Below are 27280 nucleotides of genomic sequence, written 5' to 3'. Positions count from 1 at the left end.
TCTGCCACCAACCAGCATGAGTCCCAAAGTGGATGCTTTTCAGCCTCCAGCAGGAACAGCTGTGCTGGCATCTTGTGAGGACAGGAGCAAAGGAATCAGCCAAACCATGTGGATTTCCGACCAGAAATTTCTGGTCAGAATTGTGAGACAATACATTTTCTGTTTTAAGCCTCTAAATCTGTGGTAATCTGTCATGGCAGCAACACTAAAGTGAATACAATACCCGTATTGTTTTTATTTTTCATTTATTCCAGACCGATAGAAATATCTAAGCAGTGTGGTCCATCTTCCACCGAGCAATCTTCGATTCGTGGCTAAAAAGTGCAGCAGCATGAAGGTGTGTTTGGGAGTAGCGAATTCGCCATGGCGGCACTTTTCTGAGTGTAGGAAGGACGCGGTATGCAACCACGGGTTTTAAGTTCAGCTACTTGTTTCAGAATACAGAGAGCCAGTATTAAGTCATCCAAAATAATAAGGAGGCAGAGAACAAAAAACTAAAAAGGTTGCCGTAATTCAGAGTAATACAAGAGATATTCTTTTTTAAAATATTTGTTTATTTTTGAGAAAGAGTGGGACAGTGTGCAAGCAGGGAGGGGCAGAGAGAGAAGGAGACACAGAATCCGAAGCAGGCTCCAGGCTCCGAGCTGTCAGTGCAGAGCCCGACACGGGGCTCCAACCCACGGACCTTGAGATCATGACCTGAGCGGAAGTCAGATCTTAAGCGACTGAGCCACCCGGGTGCCCCACAAGAAATATTATTTTTTGTTCTACCTAAAAAGCGTGCCTCTGTTTACATGGGAGTTTAATTTATGGCTAATTAGCTGGCAGTTAGGTGGCTTTGTTTCACTTCATGTGTCTTCTCTCCTAATATTTCAATCTGAAAGCGATCTTTCCTCTTTTTCCTCATTTTTCCGGCCCCTGTGTTAGTATGCTGACATAATGCTGTGCTTACATTTTCCATCTACCCTACCCCCCCCCCCCCCCCCCAAATAAGATCTTTTCAACCGAGACAGGATGCACACTTTTAAATTTGGCCCTAGTTTTCACCAAAAGCCCTTTGCTTCCTCTAAATTCTGTGAATCCTAAATACACCATTTTGGAAGTCTGACTTTTTTTTTTTAATCTAAACTTGACATTGATTGATCAATATCAGCATTTTCTCAGAACTGGCAACTTGGTTTCTCTTCAATGAGTAATAAATCAAAGCAGCTTACACGGAAACACTTTGATTCAGACTCATTGAAGGAGATGCATTTCTCATTGGACTTGATCAAAGGCTGATCATCATTAAGAAATATAGGAATTTTCACCATGTGACTATTTTGACCTAATAATTAAAAGTACTATAATGTCCCATGTGAATTCTTGCTTCTGTCTTTCTTCTTTCCTTCTCAATTCTTTGCGGCACATGCCGAGCAGAGAAGATTATTGGGTTGCTTCTCTGATGCTGGAGGAAAACCAGCTCCTGTCCGTGGGTGTTCCTGTAGAAAGACTAAGACAGGCCCTCCACGGTGACTCAGATAATTGTCCGGAGGTGTCATTAATATGGGGAACTGTACTCTCCCCCCACATCCTTCAATCAAGAGGTTGTAAAATCCTGCCAGGTCTCTAGTTTAAGTCAGTAGGAAAATCTCACAGGCAAGAGTCCCCGCCGCAGGGGCTGTTCTTGGAAATGAAAATGTCTTGGCTTCTTAAAGTGTTAGAAATAACAGCGAAATATCTTTTACACTATTACCAGGTATTTTCCCTTTGCTTTGTGTTTACTCTTAAAACGATGCAGGTCACGGGGCGCCTGGGTGGCGCAGTCGGTTAAGCGTCCGACTTCAGCCGGGTCACGATCTCGCGGTCCGTGAGTTCCAGCCCCGCGTCGGGCTCTGGGCTGATGGCTCGGAGCCTGGAGCCTGTTTCCGATTCTGTGTCTCGCTCTCTCTCTGCCCCTCCCCCGTTCATGCTCTGTCTCTCTCTGTCCCCAAAATAAATAAAAAACGTTGAAAAAAAAATTAAAAAAAAAAAAAAACCATGCAGGTCACATAAATGAAAATCCATAAAAGAAAACAAATCAGGAGGAATATCCTTCCAGTTGGATCAACCATATCAATAGATAGGGCACATGGACTGGTATGAATAAAAGGCATTACTTCCATTTTTCAGGAAAGAAAATTCAGCCAACACCCTGTAGTAAGAGTGTGGGGTCACAGCTTCTGGAACTGGTAAGACCCTTGATTTGGTTCTGTCTCTTCTCTTTGTAGGGTTATCCCCCAACACCATGGCAGCAGGGCCACCGCATGGAGCTGCAGAAAGGACCAGAGACCATGTCTCCATCCCCGTTTGCCTGGGGCTGTAGCTCAACCTCCCTGTCCCAGGAGCTCATGCCCCTGAGGTGTTACCACGGACAGCTCTTAGTCTGGGTCTCAAGTGGGTAGAAAACAAGCTTCCCAATGTCATCGTTGACGCTCATGGAATAAGACAATCTTCTCAAATAATTCCTGCGTGTATCTATACGGGATTTCCTTATTTTTTAACGTGAACATTTGGAGCTGAGAGCCTGAAGACAAAGACTTGGATCTTGACTCCCTGCCCCAGCTTCTCATCCATGGAACGGTCCAGCCATCTGTCCTCTTTCCTTGTCACGGCATCATTGGCTTCTCTCGTGAGCGAATGCCTACTTCTCCCGTTGGAAGAAACCGACTTGGGACCTGTGAGCCGACACCGCTCATTTTCTCTAGAGATTTGGCGGAATGGGGCTCTGATGGCCGTCCTCCCCTGCTCCACAGTGGCCCTTCCAAGTGCCCCGTGCAAGGCAGACCTTCCCCTGCGGAGGAGGAATGTTCTGCCTGCCAGGGAAAATCATGCAGCTGGGCTGCCTGGTTAGGACTTTCAAACCAGCTCTCAGCGCCCAATTACGGAGGTGCCTTCAGGGCAAAGCAGGAACGGCAAATTCAGAAATCCTTCTGGGCTCTTCTGCTGATTCTGTTATGGAAGTTGCTTTAACAGGTGTAGGGAAGCAGATCTAAAATTAGCCAACAGACTTTTTCCAAATCATTTCTCTTGGAAAGTTGTTGGCCTGGAGTGATCAGCCTCACGTGTTCCGAGAGTCGGGGAGGGGGGCTAAGGACGGGCTGAAGAAAGAAGTGACAGGGAGGAGAGATCTCCCCGCACCAAGGTCTCTGGCTGACCGTCCCGCCCCTGAGGCGGCGAACCCACGCGGAAGGCAGAGCGGCCGCCGAGACGAAGGCGCTGAAGGGCAAGGGCAGGACAGACGATGGGCACGCTGTGTTCACAGGGGACCGTGTGGTCCGTTTTGAAGGGCCAGGGCCGCGTGTAACTGTTCCCGCTCGCGGGGCGCTGTGACGGGTCGGCAAGACACGCGTGTGCAGGGACGGGGTGGCGGAGGGCCAGCGCCCCTGCTTTCCTGGGAAAGCGCTTCAGACACGCCAGCCATGTCCCTCCTAGCGCCAGTCCCCGAGCTCCCGTGTCAGCACTCGCTGAGCAAAGCCCACGGAGGGGTCGGCATCCTTTGTCTCGACAGTCGGGACGGGACATTCACGGGCGCCGTTGACCAGCTGAGAAGATCGGAGACGAGGAGCTGAACCCCGGGAACCTCCGCTGTCCTCCTCTGCGCACCGCACACATCCAGGAGGTGACCGGGTGCAGGGCCGCGCGAGGCAGTGTCTGGGGACGTGCTGCGTGTCGCTTGGGGCGTCTGCCGTGCTTGTGTGCAAGTCTCCGTCTGGGGGCGCCCCGCGGACGGACGTCTCGGCGTCTGGCCGGGACCCGGGGGCCGGTGCGCGGCGGGCGGAGGAGGTGACACGCGAGCCTGGCCGCCCGGCGGGGGAGCCGATTGGCGGCCTCCCGTCGCGACGGGGCTGTGGGTGTGGACGCTGAGCCCCGGGAACCCGGCGATGTGGCCCCGTGACTGTCGCGTCCGCGCTCGTTGCGTTTTCCCGTGAACGGCGAGCCTCGGCCGCCCTTAACGGGTCACGTCATGCAAGGTGGTCGCGCACCTGTTTCCTCGCGTGGCGGGGGCGGCTCGAGGCCCGGGGCTGCACCGTGTCACCTCTGTCACCCGGCGTGGCCTAAGGGAACGAGGAGTGAACGAAGCGGACACTCGTCTGGTGACGCTGCGCGATCGACCGCGGTCTCAGCCAAATGCACGGAAGGTCGCGGACGCCCGAACCCCGCGCTTTGCTCTGCGGAGGATGCAGCCACGCGGACGGAGTCCCCCCCCCCCCCCAAAGGCTCTCAGTCGCCAAGAGTCTGCAACCGGGTCCTGAGGCCCCGAGTCTTGTCCCTGAAGCCCGCTCAACCGGGAGGGCACCTCGGTGGTTTTACCTGCTGCGACATTTGTCACACTGCCCCGGTCCCGCTGCTTATGCCGCCTTCCAGGGGCCTCAGGGGACAGGCGACACCTGCGTCCCCCCTCCAGGGCCCAGACGGTGGTGGGGAGGGGGCCTCCAGGGCCGAGCTCCGCCCCCCCTCCAACCCCGGGGCCTCTAACCCCTGCTCCTCTCGGGGCCTCCAGCAGGGGGCCTCCTGCTCCTCTCGGGGCCTCCGGGCTCCTTGGCCATTCCCCAGGGTCTGACACTGTTCCTGCTGCCCACGAGGTTCTCCTGCCTGTGATTCCTTCACAGGGACGTGTTTCTTTCCTGGTTAAAACTGTGGCCTGGGGACACTTTTTGCTCCTCAACAGCGGCCACACTGCCCTGAAAAGCTTCTGCTGGACACGAACTGGTTTGTCCGGCAGCCAAGTTAACAGGGAGGCGCTTTTAGACCACTTTCGGAATCATTCTTTTGCTCTTGGCGTTCAGCTTCATAATCATAAGGGTTTAGATGCCCTTGGGATTTAGTACAAGGCCACGGGGCTTTTGAAGTTGCTGGAGCAATTCCTGCGTCCAGTTGTATCAAGAACAAGGTCAAAGGGAAGAAACAGGTCTGTTCGTTACGGATAATTTATATCAGGCAGCACATTTTACGATTTCTCAAATAGACACCTTTCTTATCTGTGATGGAGGCAAAGTGATATTTCTGGTTTCCAAATAAATCAGTCAGTAGTTTCCCTGATTTCTGGGACTATGCAGAGGTCTAATAGGTCCTAAGCACTGGTCTGGTCCTTCATTTCCTGGCAATAAATAACTTCCTGAAATTTCTATCTAGTAAATTTAACCTACTGACTGCAAGAGACATTTCAGTTATTGAATCTTTTTCTGGGAGCAAGAAATAACAATGCTCAGTGCCCATGCTCCTCTCTGTCCTGCTTCCTCTCCAAAAGTCAACAAATAATGATAATATGTGAATTCTCTCCTTAATTAAGTTGGCTTCCTGTATAGTGTCTGCTCAATGAGCCATCACAGCACTGATCTGCTGTGTAACACACAGCCCTCTTATTCAAAGGAATTGGGCTGAAAATCCTAAAGTCCCTTATTGTCACATACTCGTCTCTCCATTACTACCCCCAGTACATCAATGTAACCTCCTGGTAACTAGTCTCCCAGTTGGCCCCATGAACCCTACCTCCTGGTATGCACACGCTTAGGTAGCCCCCTCCCACATTGAATCTGGCTGGCCTGTGTAACCAGGAGAATATGAGATTCGTGATGCTGTGTGATTTTTGAGACTTATGTATAAGGAACATAAATGACCCTCTTGAACTTTGGCTATGATTTCTCAGACCACTTGCTTTAGGGAAATCCAGGTGCCAGGTAAGAAATCTGTTTACCTTGAGACTACTAAGCCAAGGTGTTTTGTCACATGGAGATGGGGGGGCCTGGTCTACCCCAGCTTTTCCAGCCATCCCAGGTCCAGATCTGATGCCAGGCATGTGAGTGAAGAGGGCTCCAGCTGTCTCTAAGTCTCAGCCTTGACCTGCCTCAAGTGATGGAGACACCAAGAAGGAGATGACCAGATGAACCATCAAGTGCCAGAACCACGAGAGACGTGAATACGTCGTTTTAATTCTGTAAGTTCGGGGATGATTTGTTACATGGCAGTAAATAACCAGAACACCACATCATAATTGATTGACCGAGAGGAATGTACATCTGAGGATTAACACACTCACCTTGAGTTTGGTCCAGTGAAAGTAGTAACTTTGTTCACCCACTCTTTTTAATAAATGGTTTAATAAACTCATTCTTTTTAATAAATGACCTTTACTGAAATTCTTAGTTTTGGCAGATGACCTCTATAGATCACCTGGTCGTGGAGTTCCTAAGGTGACTACAATGCAATATAGTCATTGCAATTGTCCCATAAACTTTCTGGAAATCTCGGCATCCTGAAAGACATTCAAAACAGAATAAAAATACCCTGTTGGATGCAGAATTTGTTGAATACACCCTGACTGAATTTGTTGTTGGTCTCCTGGAATTTCTGATATCTTACCAACTCAGAGCTGTTCCTTGTATCTTTGGAAAATTTAATACCACTCTTTGAAGGATTTTCACATAATGTAACTTTTGGTCAACTTCATGTGACTAATGTAGAAGAAAAAAAGATTGAGACTCCCACATTAGAATTAATATTAACATAGAATATTTAATGCCAAAGAGAAACATGAAAATGGTCTCATCCAATAACATATGCATTCTTGACCCTCTAATCCACTTTCTGTACTTTCTGGGGGATAGTATTGTAGGTTTACGAGTAAATTTAATCAGGTCTCTCTTCTAATAAAATATTTCAATGAATTTTTTTAGTGCTTATAGGATAAAAATATTTAATACATATATTATGAAGATCTCATAATGTATCTATTATTCAATAAAAATATTGGACCAATTCCATATTCCAATGGAAAAATATCTACCTAACATCATACAAAAATAATTATGTATAAATCAAAAATCTAAACATTATTGTATTCTCTCATATCTCCCCTTTTTTTCTCATGTTTACTTTGTTTTCTACCCAGTAATTTCAGAGGAAAATTATGGGCTTTTATTGATGGGATCTATTCTTGCAAGGGCACTGGCACAAGTTTTGTTACATGTAGAATGATGCCTTCTGTTAATACAAACTATGCTTAATTAGATGCCTTTTATGTTATGTTTTATGACTTTTGCATAAAAAACTGAAAAATAGATGTGCAAGTCAATAGTACTCCCAGCCATTGTCCAGGAGCTAGCCACTCACATTCATGGAAGGCTGGTCACTGGTCTGATACTAAATCTTTGCTCACATCGGTTTGGACAAGGGTCCATGGGGACAACAATGCAGAGAAGGGATAGTCTTATGATTCACCTCACCTGGAAACAAATGAAAGCAAGTCCTGGATATGTCGGAAGACGATGCAACTATGAGTGACCCGGCTTCCCTCCTGTGAGTCTCATAAAGCCATAAGATGTAGACTTCCTGCTCACAGATTTTACTGGAGGAACAGTAGTGCAACAATACAGGTGCAACTGCACCCTGGTTGTTTATATTTGACACTTTTAATCATCCTTTACCCCTTGTCAATGTCCGTTTCGTTTTTCTAATGTTTGCTTGTTTGTTTGTTTGTTTATTTTGAGAGAGAGACAGAGACAGAGACAGAGACAGAGACAGAGAGAATGCAAGCAAGGGAGGGGCAGAGAGAGGGCTCCACACTGTCAGCCCAGAGACTGGCTTGGGGCTTGGTCTCACAAACTGTGAGATCATATCCTGAGCCAAAATCAAGGGTGGGATGCTTAACTGACTGAGCCACCCAGGTGTCCCTCAATGTCCATTTCTCCACTTGATCTTAGCCAAAAGGCTGAGAAGCGACTCAATGGCCATTTCTCATACCAGCCTTGGTTCAAACACGCTAGGGGCTTCCTGCAGATGTCTTTCTCAGGTGGATCTCTGGACCAGGATACCTCACTGTTTCTCACCATCACTGCATAGTATTCAATGCAGACCTGCCTGAACCCCTCTCCCCAGATTCTGCTGTAAAATGTGGGGCCAGCTTACATACCACACTCTCATAGAGGGTGATGAGCGCATGCACCACAAGAGAATTGTGTGTTAAGTACTCAGGTTTTACAAGACTGAGTTATTATGGGGGATGCCATCTGTACTGACCTCCATGAAAAAGTCCATGTTTAAAAATCCATCACAAGGGGGTGTCTGGGCGGCTCAGTTGGTTAAGCATCTGACTCTTGGTTTTGGCTCAGGTCTTGATCTCATGGTTCATTAGTTCAGGTCCCACATCGGGCTGTATGCTGACAATGTGAAGCCTGCTTGGGATTCTCTCTCTCTCCCTCTCTCTCTCTCTCTCTGCCCCTCCCCTGCTCTCTCCCTCTCTCTCACACACAATAAACAAATAAACTTAAAAAAATCTATCACAACATAAAGCATTTTGTTTCAAAAGGCATCATCTCTCTCTCTCTTTGCCAGCATTGTTTCTAACCCCCTGCATTGGGATCTGGCTTTTTCTTAGGATGTCAACATCTTCCAGTTGGTGCTCTTTGTACACACTCAACACCCAGGAGACAACTCGGCACAGGATGGATCCTTGCACATGTGTGTTCATTTGGTGCACTCAAAGGAAAATGTAAAAATTTCACTTGAATAACCATGGTACAAAGATGTAATGTTGCTTCTTTTAATTTTTATTTGTTTATTAAAAATTTTTTTAATGTTTATTTTTGAGACAGAGAGAGACAGAGCATGAGGTTGGGAGGGGCAGAGAGAGGAGGAGATACAGAATCTGAAGCAGGCTCCAGGCTCTGAGCTGTCAGCACAGAGCCCGACACGGGGCTCGAGCACGTGAACTGCAAGATCATGACCTAAACCAAAGTCAGATGCTCAACCGACTGAGCCACCCAGGTGCCCCTAACATTTCTTTCTAACTTGGATTTAATCTTGTAAAATTTCTCTTGATGTTAATTCTTCACGTTATTTTACTCAGCTTCTACTGTAGCTCTGTGAACTAGGACTGTAATCTGTGTTTACAATGTAAGTAAAGAGTGCTAGCTTTCTAATTCAGCAGGAAAACAGGGCAGATGTGGCTCTCAAATAATTTGGACACTTATTTGATGGAAGCAGTAAGTGGGTCTTTAATTTACTATACATTTTCCCTTTCCCTTTCTCAAGCCTCCCTTGAAGGGGGTCTGTATATATTTGCTTTAGTCGGATGCTCTTGACTTACTGTAACATTTAACTTGGGTTTCTTCTCTCACCCCTTCTAGCTATCCCTGTGTTCAACATGGACAATGTTGGGAAACATCGGGTTTCAGTGATACGGTAGCTGTTAGTCATTCACGTGAGCCCAGGTTATGTTCCTGTCTTCATGTGTTTTGAGGACATATCTTTTCTACAGAACTTTCTTCCTCCTGACCCATGGGTGCCGGTTAATCAACTCCAGATTGGGACAATACTTGTAAATTATAATCTGGCATGAGTTGCTTTCTAGGCCACTTGCTACTAGTTAGAATCATCCAGTAACACCCCTTTGTTTATTATACACTGCAGTGTATTGAGTGTGATCCTTAGAACGTGACACTCCCTCACTCCATTTCTGATATTTTCTCCTGAGTGGATAATAAAAGGTTGCTATGGAAGCCAGCATATGCCCTGATGGTGGCAGAGAACAGGGAGGGCTGGAGTTTCATTGATTAAAGGCTTCTCCAAACATCAATTGGAGATCCATTTTGCTCCAGGATATGTGTTCTGTGCCAGGGAGATAAAAATGGAAGTCTCAGCTTCTGTGTTCTAGGAGCTCACCGCTCGGAGCCAGAGAAGAATAAGAAGACAATGAAGACACAACCTAACAGTTGCCGTGATAGCACTTGAGCAGGGTCTCACACAGGAGGCTCCCTAACCCGCTCCAGTAAGGGTCAGCAGAGGTGTCTTGCAGGACGTATACTTGAACTTGATGTTAGGAAACAAGTAGGAATGAACCAAGCCAACCAAACAAAAAGGGGTTGAGCCAAGTTTGGCCGAGGAGAGAGGAAGAGACAGACAGGACAGTGTGTGCATGGATGCCATTTAACACCTTAGCAAGGGCCTGGGAAGGACAGAAGTATTGTGCCCTGGGAATGATGGAATTTAACATTGGGGATTTGTGTGTCTGGGGTAAGAGATACATTTTCATTCAACCCCAGCTTACCAGGATAATCCTACTCAGGAAAGCCATCTCTGCACACACGCCCTCCCTCCCTCCTGTCCTCTGCTTCTAGGTACCCAGGAAGCAAATTTTTATGTCCTTAAAGGCAAAAGGAAATCTCTGGCTTTTAAAGGGCAATTCTGGTACATCTCTGAATCCTCATCATGTAACTACTTGCCCATTCTATTTAGAACACTCTTGGTAAGTGGCCAGCATGAGAACCAGACTGTCCAATTCTAACTGTGTTCTCAGCATAATTGTCTTTGTGTGCGTCCTGGTGTCTGAGAGATTTTTTTTAAAAAAGCCTTTCTTATCTGAAGAGTTCAAAGATCCATTGAACCCAATGCGCGACAAGAGAGTCTCTGTCCCATGGCATTTGCAAACCTGTCACAAGTGGGAATGCCATGGAGGGTAAAAATTTTGATGATAACTAACTTAGATGATCCTTCTGTATCTAGGCTGAGATTTATGAGATTTTTATAAATAAGTTAGTGCCTCTTTACAATGTGCAACAGTTGATAATAAGTAATTCTTCCTGCTTTCCAACACAGGCAGAAAACTAAAAATAAAAAAGAAGTGAGTTATAGGAGAGAAAAATAAGCAAAAGTATCCTTCTAGAATGTACATTTTGCCAACTTGGTCTATTCTCTTGACTTTCTTTGATGGTTTTCAAATAAATTCACCACTTGGATTCTGACAGAAGAGTCTACACAGAGAGGTCACATTGCCATAGTAAGCGCATTGATCCAGCACTCTGTTCCATTCTTGACTCTAGCCAGGCCATGCTGCTAACTCACTGAGGGCATTCGGTACAAAACAAGTACTTTTCTCCTTGTTTCAGAAAATGAGGAATTTGGATCACATAGTACCCAAGGCTCTTTCTGTCCCTAAGTAGTGTGCATCCAAATCAATGCCTTTTAATTGGCTGCTTATGTTTTTCTTCCAAAGTTTTCCCTTCGAGATACTTGTCGGGAGCTGTAATTACCAGGAGAAAAACGGAAATGGCAACACTGGTCGACTGGTCCTAACTCTATGCCCACTATTATTCTGATATTATTCTAATATCAGCTGGTTTAATTCTTATGGTAAAAATAGAAGGGAGACACTACCCATTATGCCCACCTTAAAGCTGACAAGGTAAGGCCCAGAGAGGTTCTGTAAACGGCTCCCACCCTTGCCAGGGTCCCCAGGAGCCACCCAGTCATGGGTAACAGACTGGCTCTTGACTATTTATTAGTGAGGGAAGGAGAGTTTTGTGCCATTCAGGGCTCCTCCTGCTGCATATACATTAACAGCTCTGGGCAGGTGCGGACCTAACGACGAGGAATAGGCCAACAGGTAAAGGTCTTTCATGACGAACCAAATCTTCCACAGATTCTCTTAATCCGGAGGAGCCTGACCTCTTCTTAGGGCTTTTTCCCACAAAGTGTAAAGTAGGTTCAAACCCTCATCATGTGCCTGAGAGGACTCTTCCTACTTGTCACCTTCAATAAAGTTTGCCTTTCAGGGACTGAGTCACGCTGTCCCCATCACCTTTAACATCTCCACAACCCAGGTGACAAGTGTTATCCATCTTAACCAGCATCATTGGTATGGTGGCCCCACAAGGTCCATTGTATTATAATTTGTAAAATTCCATATTTTCTTGCTGCCCCAGTATCGCCACAAACAGACTATGAATTCTCCTCCCAGGTGACCAGCGCTCCCAGGTGGTAAGAGTGGCTCCTGCCTCCAATTCTCTTTTGCCTTCTCCTGTGACCTGGTGACTGTTCCCAGACACCAGGAAACCCTCTCATGCTTGGCATACTTCACGCTGACCCCAGTGAAGGCACTTGCCTAAGGGTCCTCACCCTGGGATCCCCACCAGTTGGGTGAGTCTGTTCCCTTGGTACTCCCAGCACATGGCCCCTAACAGAGCTCAGTGACTCTGTCTCTCCGGGATCTGTGAGTGGAACAAACTTTGTTTTCCTGCATCTTCCCGTGTCCCCTCTTTTGGGGACCTGACTGACTGCCTCATGAAAAAAATACAAAATGCCGTCTCTCTGTCTTCAAAGCCCACAACACCGTATCTTCATGACCTGTTTCCTATGGTCACATATTTCTCCAACCACAGCCATGAAAGGCTCTCTATTTTCACGGACTCATTGGATTAGATGGGGTCCAGTTGGGAAATCCAGGATTATATCCCCATCTCAAGTCCTTAACATAATCACATCTGCTAAGTCCCCAGTTTGCCACGTAAGGGGACATTCTCAGGATCCAGGCATCAGGACATGGACATCTTTGAGGGCCATTATGCCTCCTATAACACAAACTCATGGTAAAAATATAACCACCACCAGTGGTGGGCGTAAGTGTATATCACACTTAAAATTTCAGGACAAGGTATGAGTAACAGCAGAACTGATGACCCTAGATCACCTGTGATTCGAAGCCACACTGTGGCTTATCCTCAGTTACCAATGATATATCTTCATCCATAGAGCAGTATCTCGGGAATGACCCCAGGCCATGCGTCGTTTGGTTTGTTATACTAGCATTGGAGGTGACAATGGTCTTTGGACTGCTTCCCATCATAGTCCGGCTTGTGGTGCTCCTGTGTCATTGACAGGGGGAAGTTGGGCTGAAGTCTTTTCAGCATATCTCCTGCATTAGGTGAACTCATGTATGGGGTTCTCTGAGGCATCACCTTAGAAAAGACTTAAAAGGTAAAATGGGTCCCGGGTCAGACTCCGTGAATTCTTCCAGAATAGAGACAAACAGCAGGTTGGAGCATGCGTGGAGGCAACAAGTGCACTGTAAATGCAGATAAAAGGGAGGTAAACCGACTGTTGATATTTGTTCACTCCTACTGCCCCGGATCCCAGGTTTCACAGCCACAGTGTGAGGGAAGGAGTTAGAGGCTGCCAGCCCAGAATCATAGAAGTCACTTTTTCTTGAACCCTTGAGATCTCCCTCTGGCTTCCTTCTCTTTTGGGGAACACCCAGCCCAGCCTGGAGCCCAACCTGCAAGGGGCTTGTGTGGCTCACTCCACACCACGGCTCCCACTCTTGTATTCTCTGTCTCAGAGATATTTATTGCTTTTATGGCACACATCATAGTTTCTAACTATTTCCCTATTTATTTATTTACTTCCTTGCTCATCCCTGATGGACCTGGAGGTCCATGAGCACCTACTTTGGGTTGGGTACTGGTAGGTTTTATGGCTTGGGGGCAGCATTGGTCTAGCACATTCTAAGCACCTGGTAACCATTGACTGGTGGGTCTACAAGCATGAAGTAACAGAACAGAATGTGGGGAAAACCCAGAAGTCTAACGAAGGATTCTGGGCTCCACTCATGTTATCAGCTTTAGAAAAAGGAAAAGGCAGCCACTGATTTGTTAAGATGGACAATGTGTAGCCTGTGAAAATTTTCATTGTGTCTCTTTTGAGATCTGGCATAAAACTACACACTTAGGAAGCAAGTAAGTTTGCCGAAGTAACAGAAACTTTTATTTAAAACACACACACATACACACACACACACACACACACACACACACACAATTTCTGATTATAATTTCATTGATTCTATGCTATCAAATAGGACAAATCAAGGAGTTGTATGTAGCCATAAATTACCCTAGATTAAGCCCCATTTGAATCTCTGTGAGAGAGTGAATAACCTAATGGGCTGGCCCCAAGCTGTGGGTTTTCTCCTGTGTTGTTTACAGTGTTTATGGGCACTTATCTTGGAGGCCCAGCACACGCTTGTCTGACACCAGAGAATTTTTCAGCATGTCTGTTGGCATTTTTCAAGCCCCCACAATAATAGTATCACAGATGACATTTCTTTTGTCTTCTCTGTGAGCTTGTGATGAGGAAGACAGCATCTTCACTTTCAAAAGCAACGCCACAGTCTATAAAGAGTTATACCAAAAGAATGGTTAGGAGGTCTCATGTGGAACGTCTGCCAGATGCAAAGCTGCCCCCAGTGCAGACCCACAGGTGGTCATAATGCCCACAATTGAAATTCCAGAACATTCAGCACGATGTAGCTAGATAGATTGGATGATTGGGTTCACTTCAATAAATCTTTTTTTTTTTTTTTTTAATCCTCAAAGAGTATGGGTGTTTAACTAATACTGTGTGACTGAGGGACTCATAAGGACACACAAGTGATAGAATAGCCCGCTGCCTAGATCCAGCTGAGTTTTTTTCTTTTTTTTTAAGTTTATTTATTTATTTATTTATTTATAGAGGGCACACATGTGAGTGGGGAGGAGGGGCAGAAGGAGAGAGAGAGAGAGAGAGAGAGAGAGAGAGAGAGAGAGAGAGAGAATCTCAAACAGACTCTACACTCAGTGCGGAGCCCCAAGTGGAACTCAATCCCATGACCTTGGGATCTTGACCTGAGCCAAAATCAAGAGTCAGACGCTCAACTGACTAAGCCACCCAGGTGCCCCTCAATCATACTTTAACCTTACTACACCGTGTATCTTGTGTGAACTTCCTCAAAGCCTTTCTGAAGACACATACTTCGTGTGTCAATCAACCAAGCTATAACGATGAGCAGCTCAGTGTGTCCTGTCTGAATTTGAATTTTGTGATACGAGCTATTTAAATGAATGATTACACTGTAAGTATCGGTAAGCTACCCTTGGGGAAAAATATGGAAGCAGGAAATATTCCAACTGCATCAGCATTTAGCTCTGTAATTAATTAGTGAGGAAAAAGTCACTAAGGAGAAATTTTCTGGATGTGTTCCCCAGTGATAAATAATAACTCATCAACAAGTCCACATCATGAACCTAAAGAAGTATTCGGTTTAGTAATATATGCATTTCCACAGAAACTATTCTTAGTTATTAAATGCTCGTGCTCTAACAATTGTTATTTTATGGTGTGTTTCTTTTTAAGTGGTATTACAACTGACTTTATAGCCCAAAATGAAATCAAAATATAGCTAAATACAAAAAATAGTCTGAGATAAAAATGTTGATATATGTAAGTGAACAAATATTCTATTTTTTGTTTTGCATATTAAATTGCATTTATAGAGTTTGTGGCATATTCATTAAAGGGTAGCATCAACCAGAAAGATAATTTTATCCTTTAATATATTTTAGTGAAATATTTTTGTGATATAAAATTTTGTAATTTGAATAAATATAAAGAATTTCACCCTAAACTTCCTATAGTCACATATATTTCAATATTGTTATTAAAAATTAAAACATTAAAAATTTAAAAATGTCTGAATTTTTTTGGATGATGCAAGCCTAAATATTTTAAAAGTCATATTTCATATGTATTCATCATATGAAGGATCAAATTAAGGACTTCAGGTGATCAATGCATTGCATTTGTCTTGTACAGTCAATTATACAGTGACACAAAATAATTAAATCAGATTATTAAATAAATTTCATTAAATTTAACACAATATAATTAGAAAATGTTTATTTTTATCTAAATAACTCAGTGATCACCACATAAACTTTTTTTTACCACTTTTGAACAATTAATATAAGATGTACAAGGAGATGAATTTGATTAGATTTTCTAGTGCGTGTGTGTGTGTGTGTGTGTGAGAGAGAGAGAGAGAGAGAGAGAGAGAAGGAGAAAATCAAGGAAAAGAGATAGCAAAGTAGAGGTGGTTGAAAATGAGAACATTGATTTGCATCTTGTCTTTAAAGTACAAAGATGTTTTAGGGGAGGTCAACAATTATGTACCCACATATGGCCATCACTTTTAAGAGGCTCTAAATAAATCATTATTCTGATTTCTTTATATATTGTACCAAAGGTTTTCTTTTTTAAACCATTTGTGTTTTGGATACATTACTTCAACTCAGGTTGTGGTTAAATGTGCCAAAAACTTTTAAAGAGACAGTACAATTGGGAACTTCCTTTTCAGAGAAGTTCTTTTGACTTGAATTAAATCCACAGTTGAGAGTGGCCCGGTATGGAAAATTCTCCCCTTTTCTTGGACACCGGGCTCTACCGTGGCACTATCCATAAAGATATAATATTTCCCTAAAGAAATGCCCTCTTTTGCTAAGCCTCTTTCTAAAATTAACATAGAGTTATTCATCAATATATCTGATTATTAACTTGGTGCCTAATTTGAAGAAAGTCTGCATTTTAAAGAGAATCAAGTTTCAAAACGGACCCAGATTTAAAAAATTTTTTTATGTTATTCATTTTTGAAAGACAGAGACAGAGCACAAGCAGGGGTGGGGCTGAGAGAGAGGGGGACACAGAATCTGAAGCAGGCTCCGGGCTCCAAGCTGTCAGCACAGAGCCTGACGTGGGGCTCAAATTCATGAACTGTGAGATCATGACCTGAGCCGAAGTCTGACACTCAAACAACTGAGCCACCCAGTTGCCCCAAGGGACCCTGATTTTATACCTTCCAAGTCTGCTATGGGACTCTAGGTATATAAAGACTCTAAAAAAGATAAAGGTAATTTATATATTTTTTATAATATGATACTGGATACAGTCCTATGAGTTACTCTTCAGTGTCAGCTATAAGCATAATACAGGGCTCAACAGAACATATATTCAATACCAAGACTGATAAATACTAAATTGCATAGTTTTTTTAATCATATACAAGATACTAGAAAATAAAATAAAAACAACCAAGAAACCTGTATATGTATCTCATGGCTCTTTAATAACAATATTCAAAAACACAATGAGTCCATATAATAAATTGCCTTCCTTTACTTATACAAAGATGAGTCGATGACGTAGCATACAAGTCAAAGCTGAATAGGAGATTTTTGGTCTCTAGTCTGGTATGTAATGCAATTGAAAGTCACTACTCCTTAACAATAAGTGAGAAGCTGACCAATCTGAAAGATTAACAACTCTTCTTAGATTCCTCAGAGAAGTAAGGTCACTGGGGAAAAATGCAGCCTCCAAATCAGACAGACACAGAGCTCTCAAGAAGGCAATCTGACACCTAATGAGGGAGTTCAGTGGGGAGGTATGAACTCAGGTTTCATCTCTAGGGTTCAGTATGCAGAAGGCCTTCCCCGGCCAACTTTGCTAAAGCTCTCCTTCGTTTTCATGAATCTCTAACACAATTTCCATTTTATTTCCATTATGCTCACTAATCGTGTCAGTTACACTTTGTCTGTCCGTGTTTTATCTCTCCCAACCAGGACGTGAGCTCCTTGAGTAGGATCTGTGTTTGAAGAGCTTATACTCATGGCCTGAAATGGTGCTAGCAGAAGAGTAGATGTGTGATAAATACTGTGGAATAAAAACAGTATATAGACTATGACAGAAGTATGTGAGCTACAGTTAATGATTTTGGAACAATCAATATAAAGATGGCAATTTAAGATCTGGAAAAAACAATGGGGCGCCTGGGTGGTTCAGCTGGTTAAGCATCCGACTTCCAACTTTGGCTCAGGTCATGATCTCACAGTTTGTGAGTTTGAGCCCCGCATAGGGCTCTGTGCTGATAGCTTGGGGCCTGGAACCTGCTTTGGATTCTGTGTTTCCTCTCTGTCTGACCCTCCCTGCTCATGCTTTGTCTCTCTCTGTCTCTCAAAAATAAATAAAAATATTTTTAAAAAAGATCTGGAAAAGATGAGATCCTCTGGAAGTGAGATGAGAGTAGGATCCATGCAGCTTCCTGAGAATACCATTCTCTAAGTGATGAGCAGAGGACGTGGATCTTCCTTAGGAGGTGGAGAAAAAAAACAAAAAGGAGCCTGAGGAGAGAGGTTGAAGAATGCTCTATCATCCTCTTGGTTTGAGTTTTCCCAAGAGATGACCCTGAATCAAGAATTTGGTGCATGCAATTTATCTGAAGGTGATCCAAGGAAACACAAAAAGGAATAGGGAAAATATGCTGGAAAGGGAGGTTAGCCAGTAAGGGAGGAGTTAATGAGTGGCTGATGACTACTGGCCACAGAACAGGTGGATATCATTGGGCAACATCTGAGAGAGCCTATAACACACAACCCAAACTATCCCACTGAGGAGTAAGGACATTGGGGTCCTTATCTACTTTTCTCCATCACTTGATGGCAGGGAATTGCTTTATGGAACATATGCTACCTATCACTTCTCACCCATCTTTTATGCACATCTAGATGCTCCCGTGCCCATGGAATGCCCTTAGGCAGAAGATATGGGTCCATGAGGAATGACACCAGAGGTGTATTTAGAAACTCCAAATACTCCTCCAAAGCTGTAGGTATGTTCTGGGGGCACTGAGGGAACATAGGTGGGGACCTGAAGCATTTACCACATTCACGTTGGCCAAGAGTAGAAAGTGTTTCAAGGAGCTCTTGGTGAACCGTGTGCACGTGGTAGATAGGTAAAGACTATAATATAGAAATGAGAAGAACCATGACTTTAGGGACACTGTCTTTGAGGAAAAAAAGTAAAAACTTTTCCTCTTGGTTTCCTTAAAATGTAGGGATAGAAAACAGCTCAGGAGTCATGAGGCTCAGAGAGAAGAGAGGTATCTTTGGAATGGATGTTCCAGGAAGATTATTTTTCACTGAAAAATGTTGCTATAAGTATAGAAAAGTATAGATGTAAGTGTAGGAGCAGGGATTCTGAAGCCAGACTGTCTGTGTTCATTTTCAGCTCCTTCTTATCCTGTGGCTTTGGGCAACTTACTTTACTACTTGGTGCCTTGGTTTTCTCGCCTGTAAAATGGCAATAATAATGTCATTCACTTCATAATGTTATTGGAAGGATTCAATGAGATTACATTTATTCCCTTGTATATCTTCCGGAATTCTAGTTTTACTCCATTATTCTATATTAAATCTTGAATTTTGAATGTTATTTTCTTAATTCTGTCAAACAAATAAGTTTCAAATACAAACTTTTTCAGAGTGCGTTGGGATTACATTTCTGATGAATAGTTGCTATGTACATCATATGAAGATTATCAGAAAAAACACCTTAACAATCAAGGTATAATACACATCTCTATTTGTTGAACTTTTTCGGTAATTATCAGTCTTGTCTGCATGTTACCCTCATGGAAAAATGTAAAAATATTTATGTCTGAGCCCCATTTTCAGTAGATCTTATTTAATTGAGACCCTGAGGGAACTGGCACGTTGAGAAACACTGATTTACCCAAGAGTCAAGGTTTTGCAGGGCCTTGCAAACATCATTGTGAATACAAAATGCCATGATGTAGCCCCTGATTTTTTAAAAAAAGAATTTTGTATAAATAGAAATTGACTACAATATACCACATATATTATTTCTCTGAGGTAAAATGCATGTCCTAACCATGATTTTATATTTTGGTAAGTCAAAAGAATTTGTCATCCTCCCAAAAGAAATGGTAATTTTTTCTGCTTTATAAATTTAAATATTTCCAAGTATTAATCGAATAGGGGGAATCTGGAAGTTAATACATTTAAATTCCATTGACTAAACTTAAAACTTATGTCACAGGAGAGAAGAATAATTACTGTCATATCAAGGCAGACACACTTTGACAATGTACAGGCATATTTCTAATAACTGCCTTAGGTGGATTAGGAATACAGTATGCAATTTCTGGATAGCACAAAAAACCCCACCTATTTTCATCTTATGCATAGTAATGATACTTATAACCATGAATTTTATTATCGTAAAGCACTTAAGGAGTCAGTGAAGAACAAAACAATTAGAAACATTTCAAAATTTTAATCATGTATTAAATTAATTTTCTATGTGATTGCTTATGCAAAATGAGAAATTCAATGGAGGGCTGAAATAAATAGAATTGTTTTCTTTAATTCTCTTTTCTTGAATTTATTGAAGAACTTACCTTCATTCTTATTCCAGTCGCTGTACATTTCCCAGCATTAGCCCCTCACTCTATATACTTTTAAGAAGTACAGACCCATTTTCCAACCCCCCCCAAAAAAAAAACCCCAAAACACACTTGGAATATTCATGAGTCATGTTTCACAGAAGTAAATTTAGATGAACAAAAAGTCGATTCTGTTTACAAAATTATCATTGCAATCTACTGCTACATTATTTGTCCCTGGGAAATCATCAATTTGCTCTTCCTTTACTATCTTTCTTGAAACAAACTATTTTAATACACTTGGTAGTAGAATATTCTTCCATAAAAAATAAAATGCCATAAAGATTTTTGTCTCAGATAATAATGGAGTAGCTGATATTTGACTAACTCACCCTCAAACAAAATGATAAACTCTTAGGGGAAAAAAATGAAAAAAATCTAAAGGAAGAACAATCTAAAGCAAGTAGGAAGGAAGCTGACATTTCAAAGAAGATAATAACACTGGATAAGTTTCCAGTTTGTAGCGTATTGCCTGAAGGAAGACCAGAGTGGTTCCCATGTGGAGTGTTAAAGTCCTAGTAAAAACCTACATACAGTTTTACTGGTTGAGAAATCAGAGCACGGAGTAAGAGGAGACCACAACATTTGGAAAGTGAGAAGATAAATTCTACACAGAAGCTAGCCAAAGAGGGGGTTAATAACAAATTCTGTCTAATATCTGACCAAATCATTGGTTGTCCCCTTAATTGAACTTGTATAGAATAGACTCCAAGTAACCCAGAAAATGCTAAAGGAACTTAGTAGATATTAGTTTCTGACAATTATAGGGGAGACAGAAGTGAGTTTGAGTCCAGCTGAGGTAAAATCTTGTTAAGGAGAAAATAAAATCAATAATCTTCAGAGGAATATAACAGAATCCAATCTCCCCAAGCTATCATTCACAATATCTGGGGTCTGATTCAAAATTAATACACAAATAATAAAAGAAAAAAAGTAATTCATAGGAAAGAGAAAGCCAGTCGATGGAGAATAAACTAGGCATGGCCCAGACATTGAAATTGATGAATTCAATTTTTTTTTAAATTTTAGATTTACTTATTTTTGGGAGAGAGAGAGAGAGATCATGACCTGAACTGAAATTAAGAGTTGGATGCTTGGGGCGCCTGGGTGGCGTAGTCGGTTAAGCGTCCGACTTCAGCCAGGTCACGATCTCGCGGTCCGTGAGTTCGAGCCCCGCGTCGGGCTCTGGGCTGACGGCTCAGAGCCTGGAGCCTGCTTCCGATTCTGTGTCTCCCTCTCTCTCTGCCCCTCCCCTGTTCATGCTCTGTCTCTCTCTGTCCCAAAAATAAATTAAAAAAAAAAAAAAAAAAAAAAAAAAAAAGAGTTGGATGCTTAACCGACTGAGCCACCCAGGGGCCCCTCAACGAATACAAATTTTAAGACATATATTATAACTACACTCAAGGACATAAAGAAAATGTATTTTAATGAATGAACATATAGGAAATCAATGTGGAGACACTGAAAGTTTATTATGGTTATTTCCATTGTGTTCAAAGAATTAAAGGAAAATATTCAAAGAACTGAAGAAAAATATACTCTTGATAAGGAAACAAATATGAAATTTCAGTAGGGAAAGATAAAGCGTGAAAAATCTAATGAAATTCGAGAAGCAAATAATACCAAAAACTGAAGTAAAGTCACTAGATGGGCTTAACAACAGATTGGGAGGAGAATTAATAAAAAGTCTGTTAACTTTGAGATGGATCAATAGAAATCATTCAACTTGAAGACAGAAAGATGGATAAAAGTTTGAACAAAAATAAATAAATAAAGCCACAGTGATCCATGTGACAATGGCAAGCAGTCCAAGGTAGATAACATTGCAGCTCCAGAAAGAGAAGAAGAACTGAAGTAGAAAATAAAATCGGGGAAGTAATAACTTATTTTTGTGAAATACAAAATTTATACTTTCAAGATGCAAAGCAGTCCCCAAGCAGAATAAATAAAAGGAAACTAATCACCTTGGAGGCAAAATAGGTAAACTGATGAAGATCAAAGTAAACTATAGAAAGTAGACAGAAAAAAATCATACATACCACGCAGAGGAGTGAAGATACGAAAAGCGGCTTATATCTCATTCAAAATGATGAACAGGAGAACCACATTCTAAGAAATGTGAAAGGGAATTTCATCAGGCTAAAGAAAAGCAAAACCAGATAAAAACCTGAATGTTCCAGAAAACATAAATAACACTGAACATGGGAACATGATACATGTAAAATTATCAATTTTTCACTCTACTTCTTTAAAACACATAACTATGAAAGCAACAACTATGACATTGTATTTGAAGTTTATCTGATATGAACATGTAATGTATATGGCAACTGAAGCGTAAAAATTCAGGCATGCTAAAATGAAAGTCTATTGTTCCCAGATTATTATATTTACAAAAAGTGAAGGTATTATTTGTGAGGGTCCTTTGAGTAGGACTCTAAGTAGTCTTTGAAGAATCAAGGATGCATATTGTAATCTCAAAAACAATCACTGCAAAATATGATGCAAACAGTATGGCTAAAGAATCAGTGGGTATTCATGCCTCACACTACATAAAAATGAACTAAAATTGGATCAGGGGCCTCAATGTAAAACCTGAAATTATAAAATTTATTAAAATATGGAATAGAATTTTGATGACTTGAGGCGCCTGGGTGGCTCAGTCGGTTAAGCGTCTGACTTTAGCTCAGGTCATGATCTCACGGTTCACGGACTCGAGCCCCACAGCTCAGAGCCTGGAATCTGCTTCGGATTCTGCGCCTCCCTCTCTGACTTGGGGTCTGTCTCAAAAATAAATAAACCTAAAAAAATTTTTTTTAAGAATTTTGATGACCTTGGGTTAAAGATTTCTTCTCAGGAACACTGTATGGATGAGCCATTAAAGGAACAAAATTGGTTCAACCAACTAAACACGTCTGGTCTCTGAGTTTTATGAAATAAAAAGCACAGAGGGCCACGGACTGGGAGAAAATATTTCCAAAATGTATTCCTGATCAACGACTGGTAACAGAATATGGAAAGAACTCCCCAATTGCAGCAAACAAACAAATAAATAAAACAGACATAACAAAACAAGAGAAACAAAAATGAAAGCGAAAAAGTGATACAGGTGATGAATTTGCTTTATGTTAAAATTCATACAGTATAAACGGATATACATTGAACTGTGATTTTGTTACCTTTATGTTTTATGGATATAATCTGTTTACTTAAGCAGTCCTGCTGAGACTATGTAGGTTGGCTCTCACATTGTGCTATCACAAGCAAATCAATGCTTTATTGAGAACCTTCGTACATACATTGTTTTACATGTGTGCAAGAATATTAAGAGAGTGCTCTATGGAATTGGTAGATCGGAGGGCTTACGCATTTGCAGTTGTGACACATGTATTTCCAAATTACCCTTCGGAGAAGTTGTACCAATTCATATTCTCATCAGCAGTCTCCTAGAGGCTGGCTGAATTTCTAAAAGTAAGCTCTGGTTCTCCATAGCAAGAATCTCTGTTATTCTTCATTCCCAGCAGATCACAGCCAACTCGGTCCAGTGAGGACAACTTCCAGCTCCCGTGGTACATACAAGACATGGTGTGAGGCTACACGGCCCCAACTTTCAGGTGAGTTTTAAAATTCTTAAATATGCCGTTATGAGACGTGATGCCCCCCGTGGCACGGTCTTGGGACGTTTTCCCTGGCCTGTGACCATCTCAGCCGTGAGGGGAAACCCACACCTTTTTGCAGGGAACCCATCCCCACTGAAGTGTGAGCGGAGGACGAGTGAAATGAGGTCAAGGAGATTGTTCTAGGGCTGTAGTCTCAGTGGATGAGATCTGCAGGCAGATGGGTCCGCACAGCTCTAGAAGGAGCATGCTGCTATGTCTCCAGGGTAGAGGCCATGGTGTTGCCAAACATCCCACAGGACAGCAGTCCAGAGCAAAGAATGATCCAGCCCCAAATATCGACAGCGTGAGGTTGTGAAGTCCCGATGTATATTTATACGCAACACACACACACACACACACACACACACACACACACACCAGAAATTGTTAAGTGTGGGTTTTGGTTTGTTTGCTTTTTTTCTTTTCTTAGACAAGGGGCTTGAGTCACTACAGTAGTTGGATATTAAGAGTAACAAGGGGGCGCCTGGGTGGCTCAGTAGGTTGGGCCTCTGACTTCTGCTCAGGTCATGATCTCACCCCGCGTGGGTTCGAGCCCCGCGTCAGGCTCTGTGCTGACAGCTCAGAGCCTGGAGCCTGCTTTGAATTTCTGTGTCTCCCTCTCCCTCTGCCCTTTCCTACTCACGCTGTGTCTCTCAAAAATAAATAAACACTGAAAAAAAAATTTAAAAAAAAGAGTAACAAGAGTGAATGTGGACTTTTCCTTGGTTACAACCTACTCATCTATATCTTTCTTTTGTTTTTTAAGTTTGTTTATTTGTTTGTTTGTAGAGAGAGCATGAGTGGGGACGGGGCAGAGAGAGAGAGAATCCCAAGCAAGTTCCGTACTATCAGCATGGAGGTCAACACGGGGCTCGAACTCACGAACCAGTGAGCTGAACTCGAGAGTCAGATACTTAACCAACTGAGCCACCCAGCTTCCCATGTCTGTATCTTTCAAAAGATTAATTAATGGCATACTGACCTCTTACTTTTGTAAATCAAAAATGTGCCACATCCCGAACCTCAGACAATATTTTTGAGTTGAGTCAAAACATTTTATTAATTCATATTGTGGTTGACAAGCATTTATTTTTGCGGCATTAACTTAGTGAGTCCTTGAACAACTAAGTCTTATTAATACGTTTCCCTAATGCGGCAAGTTGCCCGACTGTTTTTATTTCTTTTGGCTGCTGGCTTGGTATCTACTTTTCTTTTCTTTTCTTTGGACTTTTCAGGATTTATCTCCCGATTCCAGTAGGTGAAGATGCTCTCCTGATTAGTTTTTAATTATCATCAAATTTGTGGGCTAAGTTGCCGTGGTAACAACAAAAAACCCCAAAGGGGGAAAGGTGAAGATAGAACCAGTCTTGCTTTCTTATCCATGTACTGACAGCTGAATTAACCTTGGAGAATAAAGCGGCTTTTCAACAGGCGATTCAGTCTGGGTTTCATTTACATGTCGACACAAGCACCGTGAAAAGAATGATTGGTGATGTCTGCTCCTATGTTGTAGGATGTTTTCTAGAATTGTGTTTCCCTCACCTCAACACAGAGATGGTGGCCACTTCGTAAGCTCTTCCAGATTTTCTCTCACAGTTGTCTCCCGAGGTCAGCAACCCAGATACCTGGGGTGGTTTCAGCATCCTCAGCGCCAAACGCCTGCCACCCCCCCCCCCCCAACATCCTAGTCCAGGCACCTATTGATGAGGGAGTAGAAGACAAGCTTACAGGCCTCAAACACCCCCTGCCCCAGGTGGGATATGTGTGATATTCCTCGGGCACTCCGGGCTGCCCAAGAACAAAGGAAAGGGGAAAAACAAATGGCTAACTGATTGAGATCATAGTCCTGAGGGCCTAAAAGTCTCCTTTTTTGGACAAACAAAAGGCAGGATTTGGGGGGAAACAAAGGCAGAAGGAAATGGCAGATAGAAGTAAATGTCCTTATAACCTGTCAGCCCTGCAACCTGACAACTACTTGAGGCCGGCAGAGTAAAACTTTTCTCCAGGAACTCCCTACTGTCTTAATGTTAATGCTTTGTTAGAAGGAAAACCACCTTAGCTTGACAATAGCTAGGCCTCCACTAGCATATGAAAATCTCACTGGACACTTCCCCTGGACTTGACCTCCCCCAACTCCATAGTATAATACCAGTTTCTCATGGTCCCTGGGCAGCTCTCTGTGCTCAAGTTTCCTGTCTCTGGGCTTTAATAAAATCACTTTTTTGCACCAAAGACGTCTTCAAGAATTCTTTCTTGGTCATCGGCTCCAGACTCCACGAATCCTGCAGTCTCTCCCCCAAACCTCATCACCTGGGAATAGTACTGTGACTCTGCCCAATGCAGAAGGGCCACCCCGCTGCCCCTCATCCGCACCCATTATGTGCCCACCCGGCTCTGAGCGTGAGACCAGAGGTCGAATCACAGGCTTGACCGGGAGCCCAGCCAATAGACAAATGCATGAGTGGGCTTAGCACCTCCCTCTCACACTGCCTGGACCTTCAGCTTCACAGTGAGCACATAGGGAGAAGAAAAGCCCACGCATGTTGAGCAAGGGAACCCTGAGGTTTCCAGGATCGTGACTGCCATAGGCCCCGAGGGTCAAGGGCGTTCCCTGCCGGCATCGTTTCCACCACCCCAGAGCCTGAGGCAGCCCTCTACCTTTGCCCCAGTCCTCGCCTTTGCTCTAGTCCCCAGTCTGTTGCTTCCAAAGGGCTCTCCCTGCCAGAGGTAGAGGCAGGCCTTACGTGGTTCCATCAGCCACTGCTTCCCAACCTGGCCTACAGATTCCATGTTATTCCAACCAAGCTCCCAGCCATAATATTTTGTGAGTACTGACAAACTGATTCTAAGTTGTTTTTTTTTTTTAATTTTTTTTAACGTTTATTTATTTTTGAGACAGAGAGAGACACAGCATGAACGGGGGAGGGGCAGAGAGAGAGGGAGACACGGAATCTGAAAGCAAGCTCCAGGCTCTGAGCCATCAGCCCAGAGCCCGACGCGGGGCTCGAACTCGCGGACCGCGAGATCCTGACCTGAGCTGAAGTCGGACGCTCAACCGACTGAGCCACCCAGGCGCCCCTGATTCTAAGTTTATATGGAGAGGCAAAAGACCCGGAATAGCCCAGACAATACTAAAAGAGAAGAACGTATTTGGAAGACGGATGACACCTGACTTCAAGACTTACTATAAAGTTACAGTAATCAAGATAAAGACAAATAGGTCAGATAGAGAAATAGACAAAGAGACAAATCAAGAATTGACAAATAGATCAGTGGCACAGAACAGAGAGCCTAGAAATAGACCCTCATAAATACAGTCAACTAGTCTTTGACAAAGGAGCAAAGACAACACAATGGACACAAAATGGACAACAAATGGAACAAGTGGACATCCACAGGCAAAAAAAATGAATCTAGACCCAGACCTTACACCCTTCACAAAAACGAACTCAAAATGAATCACAGACTTAAATGTAAAATGCAAATCTATAAAACTAGAATATAACATAGAAGAAAACTTGATGACCTTGGGTAGGGTGATGGCCTTTTTATTTATTTATTTTTTAGCTTTTAAAAATGTTTAAATTTGTTTTTGAGAGAGAGAGAGAGATTGAGAGCATGAGCAGGGGAGGGGCAGAGAGAGAGGGAGATAGAGAGAATCCCAAGGAGGCTCTGCACTGTCAGCACGGAGGCTGATGTGGGACTTGAACTCACTAAC

The sequence above is a fragment of the Panthera onca genome, chromosome A1 (genome assembly GCF_046562875.1).
Source record: "Panthera onca isolate mPanOnc1 chromosome A1, mPanOnc1 haplotype 2, whole genome shotgun sequence".
Lineage (NCBI taxonomy): Eukaryota > Metazoa > Chordata > Mammalia > Carnivora > Felidae > Panthera > Panthera onca.
The sequence above is the reverse complement of the archived record's forward strand: the minus strand, read 5'-3'. Positions refer to the sequence as shown.